Genomic DNA, 9,237 nt, shown 5'->3' on the forward strand with positions numbered 1-9,237 from the left:
GCCATCACCGACAGCGTGTTCCCGGCCACCTCCTGCCCAAACTGCCTCCTTTCAATGGAGCTGCCCAGGATGTCAGTGGGATTTTGGGCTCTGCAGCCGAAACGCCCCGGGGTCGTCACTCCCCAGCTCCTCATTTCCCTCCGGCAAAACCCCTGGAAGCTTTGGCGACGCTGGCCCAGCTTCTGCCGGTGTAAATCAGAAGCAGTGCCCTCCGATTGCCATCACCCTGACCCGGCACCAAGCGTGGAGCGGGAGGTCTCTGCCCAGGGAACCCCAGCACTCCCACCACCCTCCCCTCCGGCCACGGCTCCCTCTTGCTTCCCGCAGGAGCCGATTTCTTCCAGAGACGGATTCACCCACGAGCCAAAACTCACAGCTCCTCGGGAGAGAGGAAATGAAGCAATTAATCAACATACAATATTAAGCGTGCCGTGCGTTAGGGATGCAGCCGGCGATCTCCCCAGGGCAGGTAGGAGCTAAAGCTGCAGCTCAGCGTGTTTTAAATGTTCCCAATGCTTTCTGCACGCTGCTAAATAATTAATTCTCAGCTCACTTGGGGAGATTAAAAAATGAGGGGTGGCAGTGAGAGCCGGCAGACAATCCCGGGGGTCAAGCAAAGCGGAGTGAGCGGCTGACTGGCACCATCAGGGCTTTGGTTTTTGCCAGTCCCCTTCCAGCACGGAGCTGGACAGTATGGCAGCCAAAACCGTGGATAAAGCACCGGGGCAGCACGGACACAGAGAGAAAAGATGGCTGGGGCCAAGCCCGGGGGGAGAGCGATGTGTTGGGGAAGCAGGAGCCTGGCTGAGCGGAGGGGAGGTGCTGATGCCCAAGGAAGCCTCATGGAAAGTCAGGTTTCTTCTTCCTGAAACCAGGACAAGTACAAGGAGCGAGAGGAGAAGAAATGGTTATGGGCATGCATAAGGAAGGGGATGTTGGAGGGGATGAGGAATGACAGGGGGTTGTAGGTGAGAAATGCCTGTGGAGCTGCGGGGAAGAGGAGGGAATGGGCACTGCGAGGATGGAGGAGGCCACCCCACGTCTCCAGCCGCCCTTGGAGGGAGTCGGTGGGGCCAGATGCAGGGAGACGTGGGGTAGGATGGGGCGGCCACGGAGCGAGTCCAACCGGTGAATGTGCGGCTGCATGGTGGGCTCTGGAAATGGTCCGCTCCTCACTGGGATCCTTCCTGACGGCACCTGCGGGTCCAGCCGGACGCTGCCTGGGGAGAGAAGAAAATCTCCTTTGCAGAGAAGAAGCAGCTGGCATAATGCCGGTCTCCTGACCAGACAGAGAAACCTCATCCCTGTTTTGCTGGCCAGCAGCAGGCAAGTCTCCTGGGGCAGCCTTCACCCTTTGGGGAAGCCGCCGTCCCTGCCGTGCTCCTTCTTCTGCTTGGAGATGAGGCTGGCACGGCATCAGCCCCTCCGTCGTGCTGCTGGCACGGCACAGCCCATCCATCCTGGATCTGCCCTGCCTCGACACGGAGGTGCCCACCTTGGGAGCCTCTCAGGTGGGCAAAGTAGCAAGTGGGGTTGTTCATCCTTCACCACCCATTTTTCATCCTTTCAGAGAAGCCCAGCACGTGGTCAAGGTAGGCAGCGAAGGGCAGCGGGGCAACAACCTCCCTGCAAAGCGGAGGTGGTAACTCCTCGGTGTTAACCCCTCGTTTAAGAGCAGCGAGGGGTGGACCCGAGGAAGACTCGAGGCGACGGGTGTCGTCCTCAGCCTGGCACTCTCGGCTGCAGCTGCTCACCCACACGGGCTGTAGGGACTTATCGGGATTCAGGGCAAAATTGGGTCACAAGGATTTAAGCGGGTCTAAGGATGCTCCTGTTCATAATACACACGTTAAGAGAGCTGGGGGTATTTGTCCCCCTGTCCCTCTGCTCTGGGGTATCGGTCTGACCCCCATAATTCCCCTCCTTGCTGCGCGCCCTGCTTCAGACCGTACTCACCTATCTGATGCGCTCCTGTTTTCTGCATGAAGACACAACCTCCATTCCTGATCTCGCTCCAGCCGGCCACGAGCCCTGGAGCCCCATCTCGCTCTGGCCTCAGCATCTCTCGCCGTGCCTCGGTTTCTCCCCTGGGCAACGGCACGTCCCCAGCCCGCGGGCTCTCCTCCTGCTCTGGCTTTGCCGGAGCACCGACGGAGGGAGGAGCACTGTTTGCACGCACGGGTGCATCGGGATGGAGGGGGCAGCTGGGGTTACCCGAGGGGCCAGGCTCCCTGTCAGCACCTCGTCTGACACGGGGAGAGCAGGGGGGACGGCAAAGAGCATCCGCCGTGTGCCGTGCCGGTCACCGGAGCCGATTTCATGGGCCCTGTGGAGGAATTTGCCTCCCAGCCAGCAAAGCAACACATGGGCTTTAATCAAATGCTTAATCACTTTGAAACGGCGAGGTTGCGGACAGCTATTAAATTTAAATGCTTGGTTAGTTTGCCGGGAGGGGAGGCAGCCTTTTGTGGCTGGGCAAGGGCTGGCACGGGACGCTGGGTGCGAAGGGAAGGGAATTGGCATCGGCACCAGGTCTGTGCTCCTCGCTCCATCGTCCTCTTTTCTCTTACAGACACATAACAGGATTAGAGCCACGACCCCGAGACAAGGAGCCTTTCTTCCTTTTGACAAGCTCCGGCTGCCTGAAACAAAATAGCCGGAGTCCCGATTCACCGGCTGAGCCCTGGCTGGGAGACCGAAGGAGGGGAGAAGGGGTCGGACCGGCGGCTCCGTGGTCCCCGGCAGGCTGTGCGGACTCCGAGCTGTGCTCAATGCCCTCGGTGCGGGACGCTGCTCCTTTTCGACCCGGGGTTTGGCCGTTCTTCCCTGAGCTGCTGGGAGCTTTCCCTGAGAGCGGAGGCTGGGGATTTATTTGATACCTGGAGCTGGTGGGGTGGGAGCTCTGTGCCCATGTCCTCTCCAGCACCGTCTCTTTGCTGGCTTGGGTTTACCCACGCTGACCACAGCTGCGGCCGTCGTTGCGGGCTGCTGGCACCCACCACGCTGGCAGGGGCACCCACTTCGCCCTAGGCACAGCCCCAGATGCTCCCACCCCACCACAAACCCGCATCCCGCTGCCTTGCTGGACCGTGCCGGTGTGGCAATGCCGTGTCTTCCCATGTGCCCTCTTGAACGCCCCCCCCAGACGCCATTTCCTTGCCTGAGAGCTGCCCCTACAGCCCCGGCAGCTCCACTTTGAGGAATATTTGGAAGATGAGGCTGGCTGTCTCCTTTCCTCTTGGTCGGTGCTTATCTGACCCACCTCCTCCACCACGGTACGGTCTGGCTCCCTTTAAGTACAGCTGTAGCCCAGATGTGCTCTGGTTGTACACATCTACACGTGGTCAGAGTAATCCCACCCTCGCTATCCCACCTCCAGCCTCCCAGGACTTGGGGAAAGGATGGTTGGGCTTGAGGGACCATTCCCAAACCCTCCTGACCCACCTGGAGCATCCCTGGGAGCTGCTTTGCCAACCCCCAGCACAGCACCGCTACACGGGGAGCTCAGGATGCTTCCTGGTGACCCAAGACGCACATTTGGGAGAAGACATGTCCTGTGGGTCACCGTGGGGAGCTTGTGAGAGCATCTCTGCTGACATCCAGGACTTCCCACCGTTGCTGGGCTGCCTCCTGGCTTGTAGGAGCCCTTAACTGGTATTTGCATAGCCAGAAAGCATCAGGACCTCAGCATTTAGTAATGGGAAATACCAATTACTCCATTATTCTCAGTCTTACTGTAACAGGGAGCGAATCCAGTATTAAACTGACTCTACACTGGATTTAAAGAGAGGAGAAAAGCAAAATCCTCTTAGCTTCATAAACTGTAAAATGCTCAGTGTGGGAAAGAACAGCTGGGCATGCGTTTGCTGACGCTAGTGAAGCTCTGGGGATGGCTTTAACCATGGCAGGCCCTGTTTGTCACCGCTTTGGGCCATGCTGGCCAGCACATGGATTAGGTTAACTGGTTCTGCTGGGAGAGGAAGAGATCAGGGTGCAGGCAGCCCAGTATGCCTGCAGGCAGCGATGGCGATCAGCCACTGGAGACTGATTTGAAACGTAAAGGCAGGAGGCAAGTTGGCCAAGACTGAGCGTGGAGTGACCAAGCTCACAACCCCCATGAAGAGATGTGGAAGAAAAGGGAAATAAAGACAAGAGACCCTAGGACACTTAGAGAAATGGTAAGTAAGATCTCATGGGAGGCACGTTTAAAAGTGAAAGGAGTTAAGGAAACTGGCAGTTCTTCAAAGAAACGATGCAAACAACACACACACAAGCCATCCCAATAGGAAATGTAGTAGGAACCAGCTTGGCTACGTTGCAAGCTCTTCAGTGACCTCAGGCTCAAGAAAAAAAGTTTACAGAAAGCTGGAACTAGGTCAAATTACTAAGGACAGTTATAAGAGTAGCATAAGCATGTGGGGAAACATCAGAAAGGCCAAGGCACAAATTGAGATGGAAATAGCAAGCATCATTAAGAGGAAGAAGAAAAGACTACATCAGCAGGAGGAGAACGAGCAAGAGAGTGTTGGTCCAGACCCAGTGAAGAAGGAAGGCTGCTGACAAAGGCGGATGAGAATTCAAGGATTTCACAGTTTGTTTTTTTTTAAAACTGGTCTTTAAAAATGTCAACTGCGAGCAGGTGCCTACCACAATAAATAGGATATTGTGCTCTTCTCCACCAAGAGAGTGTTAACTGCAATAAATGAGAATACTAAAAGCATACACGGATTGGTTAGGCATTTTCTGAACTTCATCCTATGGCACTTAGAAAACTAGTTAAAGCCACCTCAGATCTATTAGGTAGCACAAGGGTTGGATAAGGTTTTACAAGACTGGTTCCAGTTTGAGGCATGCCACTTACTTCAGGAAAGATGCAGCCCATGGGAGAAGGTTCAAGGGAAGCAAGAAGAAAGATGAGAGATCCAGGAAAGACAGCCTCTGCGGGGTGGGGTGGGCAGTGTGAAGAACTGAAGACCAAGGGGACATGAGAACAGTTTCAAAGGGTGTAAAGACTTCTTCAAAAAGGCTGGGAATAACCAGGATCTGTGGTGGCATGTCAGAAGACCCCCCAAAAAGGTGAACTTCAGTTGCCAGAAGAGACAGTTCGGTGAGGCATTAGGAAGTATTTCCTAACTGTAAGGAGAAAGAACACAAGGACAAGCTACCTGGGGAGGGTGGGCAGCTCTCCTTGTAGAGGTCATCAAGAGCGGGTTAGGTGCCTCTCAGGGTGGCAGGAGCTGCTGACTCTCCCATACGGCGAGGCTGTGGGATTGCCGATCCCCTGGGCCCCTCTCAGCTCTGTTTTCTATGATCCTGTGTTCTCCAGCACACCACTTCTTCGCATGGACAGAGGTGGGGCTGAAGGGTAAGCTGTTTGCTTCTTTCACTCCCCAATATTTCTTGATTCAGGAATATTGCTCCAATCTATGTATACAATTTGCATTTATTAAATGAATTAGAATTCATTCTGCAGAAGCACCCAGGAGTCTCGATCTTGAATGAAGATCTCCTTTTGCTACATGCTACGAAAACGCAGCATGAAAATACGGTTCTTGTTTCAGAGAGCTCAGAATTTAACTGCAAGGCAAGAGACAGCAGATGGAGACAATCTGTTGGGTAGAAGAGTACAAAGAAACAGCGAGACAATACTGGCTGGCATGGCAGACAGCAGGGTTTAGCACAAGATGAGCCAAACTTGCTAGAGTTTTGTGCAGACATTGGAAAAGAGGAGATTTCAGGAAGGATATGGGAGAAGATGAGGAGATTCTTCTGCAGCTTTAGAGCTCTTGCTCCTGCGTGGTGACCCAGGCCAGGGATACAGATGTGCAGCAGAGAAGTGGATCTCTGAAGGTGTCTCTATCGTCCTTGGGATGCTGAGAGTATGTCGTAGGTAAGATCGGCAGAAATAGGAGAGGGCAGGAAAAAAGGAACCGTGGGAGAGCTCTGTGAGCAAGAGTTGGGAGGATGGGAAGGAAAAGATCAGAAAGGCAAGAAGAAAAGCAGGATGGGGCCAAATGAGGAACAGAGTCAGAAGAGGGTAAGAAGCGTGAAGGATGAGGGGATAATGGTGGATGAGAAGGGCAGAAAGCAGTGTCTTTAGAGAGCCAAACACCTGCATCTGGGAGAGGAGAAGGACAGCGTTTTCTCTGCCTGCTTTGATCCCATTTTGCTTGCAGCCATCCTCAGGATCTCAGCGGTTCCTCACTGAGATGACTTTGCTGCTGGATCCCCGCTGGTTTCAGCACTTTTCCCAGGGATTTTTCAGTTTCTGCTGGAAAAGGCCTGGAGACCCCTCGTGGAGAGCCAGCAGGCATTTTGCTTCGAAATGGTAAAGTGAATTTTAAAGGTGACCTGAAAATTGAATCAAAACTCTTTTTTTTTTTTTTCCCTTGCTTTATGAATGCTGTAAATTATTCTTCACAGCCACCAGCAATCAGCAAACAAACCATGGTTAAATGTAGCAAAGGATTACTTAGGTTTGACATCAGCGGCAAGTGTCTAAAGCGGGGATAATGAGGCGCCGGAAAGAAATGCCAAGAGAGGGTGCAGAGTCATCGTCGCTGAGGGTTTCTAAGAACAGGTTGGACAAACATCTGTCAAGAAGGGTTTAAGTTGAGCTGATTTTGCCTGGTGGCAGGTGTTGCTCTATCTACATGACCTCTCTGGGTCCCTCCAGTCTTATGCTCAGTGATAGTGCGATGCTTCTGCTTTTTTCTCATCAGAAATGTCAGGCCTGCTCTTCTGTCCCTCTGTCAGGGTCGTTGCCTCTGCAAAACAGGTTTATGAGCTTCACCTTCACTGGGGGCTGACAGAATGGTAATTCTTAAATAATTTCGTCCTACATTTTTAAATTTCCTCCTACATTTTTAATAGTTGCTACATACACAGGGGGATATATATGTATATATGTATACAAATAGGTAAAAAGTAAGATTTGAAAAGGGGAAGAATAAAAATCACTGCCCTTCCTATTTTCTCTATTTACCTTGTATTTCTTCTGTCCCAGTTGTTATCAGTCCCCCATAAAATCTTCCAGGACAGTGAATACCCAGATGTGAGACTAACCCCACCCTGAAGCATGTATCTGGCTTCCTGCAACCAGTGTAAGGAGAAGGTAAAAGAGGGAGTCGCAGGCACTGATGCTGTTCGGTGTTTTTCTTTTGAAGGTGTCTGTCTTTTAAAGGCAGCTCAGGTGTCAACGGCTGTTTTACCATGTCCTCGGGCATCTAAATTCGTATTTATTTTCCCCATCTCCTCCCTGGTGCTTTGTCCCTACAGCCCAACCCAAACTATTCCATGATCTGTGGCCTTGGGGAATCACAGACTAGAGGCTTTGTAAATACCTGCAGGACTGTTTCATCAGCAGTGATTTTCCCAACTGCTGACAAGCTAAAGAAGACAGGAACGTGAAAGCCAACGCTCCTCGCTCCCTGGCTGCTACTTGGCTATTTTACCCTCTGCGTTTCTGAGCCGGTCCCCGAGGAAGATGGCGAGGTCCTGTGCCGGCCGGTGTAATACCTAACCCCCACTTCCAGCGGGCACAGGGCAGATCTGCTAGCTGCTGAAAGTGGGAAGTGTGAGTCCAAACACAACGACAGGCAGTGATGTTTGAAATTAGGAGCTAACCATAACCAGCTCTGGTGTTGCTGCTCATTTGCAAAGCATGGGCGAGCTGGAAAAGAAATGTCAGATGTCTGCATTGCTAGCGTGACCGAAAGAAACCAGTTTTCCCCGAGTTTTCCTACAGAAAAGAGCACTGTTAATGGCAGAGGGGTGAGGACCGAGGTTACGGCAGGGTGACATGTCTGAGTAACAGGACAATGGCAGGAGCAGGCAGCAGCCGCCCCCGGAGAACAGCCCTGCCTCTTGCACCGGGCTCCGTGCTCCCTCTTTCCACTGGCTGTCACAGGCAGGGACCTGCTGGCTTAGAAATTCTTTTCAAAGTCTGGCTCTTGCATTTCTTCAGAGAAATTCAGCACCTGGTTCAGCTCATCCATTATTCCTTCCAGCTGCTTTTTGCCATGTCAAGGCCCGAGCATTGAGCAGGCTGAATTTATCCCCTGAACACAAGCTGAGTTAAAGGGACAACTTGCCCATTTCTTTTCTTACCCGGCCATTGACTCAGCCCAACATCTGCTCTCTTATTAACCTTCTCTGGCCTCAGAGCGCTAATGATCTTTTATGACTCAAAGCATTACTAAAGCATTTAGCATTCTATCAGCAACAACAGAGTTATCTGAAGACAAGAAAACCCTCCCACTTTGGTATGCTCCTTTTGCTGTGGTGCAATTTGATGTGTGCATTAAAATCCAAAGGGACGGGAATATCCCGGATAGCTCAGCGATAAGTAGCGCAAGCATCTCTTTTGCCAGAAACAGATAATCAAAGGAGGTGAATCAAAGTGCCTTCTCCCTAAAAATCATTTTCCACGCACTCACATCAAGCCCAGTGCTTTTAGTTAACCTTCCTTGCCATGCTCTTGGGAATTGCCTCGAACACCGCAAGATTAATTGTTTTGATTTGTTCAGTTGTGTTTTTTTTACTCTCGGTCATGAATTGCTTTTTACCCACTGGTCTGACATAGCAGAGGAGCTTAATTGTAAGCAGCATTGTTACCTATGGATGCCATATGGCTCCACTATGCAATACTTACGAGGTTTGCTGCATTGTAAATACTGCAAATAAGCATGAAGCAGATGGGAGGGAAGGGGCAACAGTTTTAACAGCAAAATTCTCGCTGCCTTCGCGCGGTAACAAGTCATGAAATGTGAGAAGGAATATATTAAGAAGGACAAGAGGTGTTTTGAGAGATGCAGCTGTACTGTGCATGCGGTTTTGGTCCCCTTCCCACTGCAAAGAGAAAAAGAGAGGATTTTACATTTCATTTACAAGGCATTTAGGGCTCTGCGGCTCCTGAAGGAGCTGGAAGAAAAGTGCTACAGAGAGAGAAATGTGACAGTGCAGACAAAAGGTTGTCTGAAAATGGCATATTCACTAGCATACAAATGCAGCCCTATTGAGAGCTCCCAGGTAAGAACATCTCCGGGTTCTTCACCATCTGTGAACTCCCTTTGCTGTCATCTGTGCCGCAGAATGGGGCTCTGCAGACAAACCATGTGAACTAGGAGGCCAGGAGCCAGACTATTTCAAAGGGCGGTGAAGGAATTAAGGCTCTGGCTGCACCAACACAGAGCAGGGACTTAGCTGGTTACTGGACTCCCTGAGACCAGACCCAGG

Source organism: Buteo buteo, chromosome 2 (genome assembly GCF_964188355.1).
Source record: "Buteo buteo chromosome 2, bButBut1.hap1.1, whole genome shotgun sequence".
NCBI classification, from domain to species: Eukaryota; Metazoa; Chordata; class Aves; order Accipitriformes; family Accipitridae; genus Buteo; species Buteo buteo.